This window comes from Numida meleagris, chromosome 11, assembly GCF_002078875.1.
Source record: "Numida meleagris isolate 19003 breed g44 Domestic line chromosome 11, NumMel1.0, whole genome shotgun sequence".
In the NCBI taxonomy this organism is placed as follows: Eukaryota; Metazoa; Chordata; class Aves; order Galliformes; family Numididae; genus Numida; species Numida meleagris.
The window spans coordinates 2,306,261-2,310,500 of NC_034419.1; positions in this window are offsets into that span (position 1 = coordinate 2,306,261).

A 4,240-nucleotide genomic window follows, 5' to 3' on the forward strand; every position below is an offset into this window, starting at 1 on the left:
TCAGACACTGAAGTGCCTGGCGAGGTGCTGGGGTCACCGTCCCTGGAGGTGTCCGAGAACCACGGGGACGTGGCACGGTGGGACGCGGCAGCGGGCAGTGCTGCTGGTGGGAGGACGGTTGGGCTGGATGGTCCCAGGGGTCTCTGCCAAGCTGGGTGATCCTATGGTTCTCTTGCTACACGAAGCAGCTATCTGATTTTGTCTGCGCGTTCCGAAGAAGCAGAAGGACGCGATAATTCGTTAATTCGGAGTGTTTTGGGTGGCGTTTTTAGTTCATGAAAAGTAAAATGAAGCCGGCAATTATCAGCACTGGTTTCCTGAAACCAAGCGGTACGGCCAAGAGGAATCAGATCCTAATCTAATGAGCAGAGCAGCTCGGAGATGCTCCAAGACAAGGAGGGCACACAGCGAAAGCAGAGGAGCACACCTGGGGAGAAGCTGCTTCTGAGTTTTCTCCCAGTGATGTTTCTGGACACCATTTCTCCCAGGCTAAGCTGAAGGATACCTTAGGAACGCAGGCTATCTTCTCTGCTTAAACAAGGATCGATGCTCCGTTATAACAGAACGTGGCCAGTCAAATCCACGTCTCATAAAGGTAACCAGGGGTAAACAGGCTTTGGCAGCCTGCAAACCAGAGGACAGCAGCGCTCTGCTGCCGGGCCCAAGCAAACACGGCAGCATGACATGCAAGAAGAGGGGAGCTGCGTGGAAATTTCCGCTCTGTGGGACCGAAGAGCCGCCCTAAACGACGAGGGGCAGACGCCGAGCAGCTCAGGGCGCTCTGCAGCGGTGCGAGCAGAACCCGGTGCTGCTCCCTCACGTCCAGCAGCGTCGGGAGCGCTGGGGAAGGCGGCCCCGCAGCCCTGACACGGCGTGCTGCTGTGCTCCGGCGTATCTGCTGCAGACATCTGGCATAGGGGGCCGTGCTGGGGGCAGGGGGATGCCCAGCTCCCCGCCCTCTTCCCCCATGTTCCTGTGGCTTGCACGCTGAGGAGAGCACGTCTGCGCGGTCCGAGGGACCAACACTGAAGCCTGGCAGCTCCCCGGCCCCATGGCAGGGCGGCTGCAGGGCTGACTGCCCCCCTGCTCCGTGCAACATGGAACTGCACTGTGAATGGGTGAGAAGGAGCCCCACATCCTGTGGGCGCAAGACAAACCGGTAAGGAACCACGGGAAAAGCCAACATATCTCATCATAGAATCCTAGAATGGCCTGGGTTGAAAAGGACCTCAAAGATGATCGAGTTTCAACCCCCCCCGCTGAGTGCAGGGTTGCCAACCACTAGACCAGGCTGCCCAGAGCCCCAAGGGGAGCACGGCCTGCTGTCGGTCCGACACACGCCTGGCCGTTCTTCCACCCATCGGGTGCGCCTTCCTTGCAGGCTCCCCACTATACAGGAAAGCATAGCTTTCCTAGGAAAACCCATCCCATGGGGCCCCACTGGGTGCCCCCAAGCTTGGCCAAGCAGCACGGAGCTGCCAAGCCATTGCAACGCCACCCAACATCAGCATGTGCCGCAATCGCTGCCCGGCCGCACCGCAGATAGACCTGGGAAGGCTCCAAGCCTTGGCCCCTTAACTCAGATCTTAGTGTTTAAAGCAAGAAAACCAAGAAGGGATGCCCCCTCCCCCCAGGCAAACAACCACTTGTCTCCCTGAGAAGATGAATAGGCGTGTTTAAAGACATCAGACTGCAGGAGAAAGGGGCAGTGCTATCCCAAGTGTGAGAGCTCCCACGGTCCTGCCACCCAGCAGCAGAGCCAAGCAACAGTTTACATAACCAGGACTGGAAGAAAATAAATTAAAAGTAATTTCATGTTTCAACTCGAAAGGAAAAAAAAAGCACATTCCAGAGCATGCACGTTTCAGGAGGCGAAGCCTGGGAGCGGCGGAGAGCAGCTCTGCGCTGACTGTCTGCAGCAGGAGCGGGGCTGGCCAGCTGAGAACGCGACAATCCCATCTTTGCATTCAGCTCCATGCATGCCAGGTGCTCCCCAAAGCGCCCCGAGCTGCAGGAAAATGCCCGGCACCAAACCTCACGTGCGCCGACATGGGAGCGGGATGGAGCATCACATCCATGCTGTGCCCACGGGGTGGGGGAGAACCAGCAGCACCGTACAGTGTGAGCCCTGGGTGCAGCAATGCTAAGGGCGGGCAGCATCACCTGCAGGGGAACACCCGGCTCCTTCCAGCTGCAGGAAACTCGAATCCACCGGGCAGACTGCAGGTCTGTGCGTTTATTGTGGACAGAGAGGCGTGGAGCACATCCACAGCACTGTGGGTATGGATGAGCACACTTGCAGGAGAGCTCCGGAGGCAGCCAGCACCCTGGGGTGCACCCACACCCAGGGCCACGGAGCTGCTGTGTGTAACACAGCAAATATTTGGCCTCGATCAGCCAAGCGAGCCATTCTGCACTCTTTTTCCATCACACTCACACAAGTTTTATGAGCTTGAAATCCTGCAGACCTGGTTTTCTCCCCGCCTAACCCCAGCCCTGGCACCCCTGATGCTCCAAACACTTCCTACAAATGCAGATGTGCTTGCTAAGCACTGGAGCTCAGCAGACTTCTCTGGAGCGCCAGCCTTATGGCGAGCAAGAGCCAGGAAAGCGTTACACTGATACTTAAGGCGTAGGCAGACCCACGTTAGCACCCAACAGTGACCAGCATGGGGCCATGCCAGGCAGCGTTGCCCCAGCACCGTGCTCTGAGCCCCTGCTGCTATCACTCTATGCTGGAAATCTCCACCCGGGGATGTGACCCCAAGCAGCGATTTGGTCCCTGCACAGCTCTCCCTGGGGGCTCCAGCAGCGCATGCCTTGCTCACAGACCGGCCCTACCGCAGGAGCCCTGCACCCGCAGCCGGCCCTCCATGGCTCTGCAGGGCTCGGGGTGCTCCATCCCATGGAACAGCACAGTGGGGACACGGCGCGGTCCAGCGCTGCTGGTGGCGATGGGGCCGGGCTGTGCCGGACCCCCATGTCCTCCCAGGGACCCCTCCGTGCACCCACAGCCCAGCTCTGAGCTCAGCGCCGCTCAGAGCTCACCAGGGAGGCAGAGCACAATCCCAAGCCAGGCCCTGCCACATTCCTGCTCCCACAGGCAGCCGTGCGGCCTCCGTCCTCACCCAGTGCCGCCCCCAGGGAGGGAGAGAGGAAAACACCCCCCACGCCCCCCCCCCCCAGAGCACCCTCCCTTCTGTGCCAGCATTTATTCTTGAAGCGTCGCGAGCAGCCTACGAACAAGTTATGGCTGGAAAAGAGTGGGAAGCTGAGGAGTCGGCGATTCTTTAACAACAGAAAACGGGAAAACGGGAAGGAAAACGGAGCGAGTACCCCCCCGGGGGTTATTTTTTCACACCATCTCCACGGGAGCTGGCGCAGAGCAGCGGGGCACCGTGCTGAGCCCAGCAGCGCTCCCAGTCTGGGGAGCAGCACGGCCCCGCTGCGTCCCTCCGTGCAACTTTCTGCCCCTCCGCCTTTCTTTTTCCCAAGAGGGTGACGATGTTTTAGGGTCTGATTTTTAAAGGAACACCCCCAGCCGCCCGCTCCCGAAGCGTCCCCCCGCCAGCACGGCCCCACCAGGTCGGCACCGCGGGGCCCCACGTTGCTCCCATTACGTAACGGCCGCCCCACTCCCACCCACGTGCCGTGCCCAGCACCCACGGGTGCCCCCGAGCCGCCGGCTCCCCATGCGGCCCCCGCCTGCCCGCACCCCCTGACCTGCAAGCAATGCACCTGCTGCACCCGGCATGCGTGCACCCCACGCCCTTGCCGCACCGTGCATCCGTGCACACCCTGCAACCCCACGCCCCCCGACTCCGCACCTACACCCTTCTGCTCCAGCACCCCGCGCACCCGCACACCGCCTGGCCCCACACCTGCACCCCGTCCGCTCCTGTGCCCCGAGCACACTGCACCTACGCGTGCCCACACCCTGCGTGCTCCTGCACCCTGCGTGCACGTCCACACCTCGTGTCCCCGCACACCGTGCGCACCTGCACCCACTCATCGCTCCCGCGCCCCGCGCACACACGCACGCACCCCCCCTCCTCGCACACCTACACCTCGTGCACCTGCCCCCCGTGCACACCCGCACCCTGACCGCCCGTCTACACCCTATGCCCGCGCGCCCCACGCACGCCCACGCCCCGCGTGCGTGCACACCTGCTCTCGTGCTCCCGCGCCCCGCGCGCACCGACCCCCACGCGCACTTGCACCGCCGCACGCGCACCCCCCG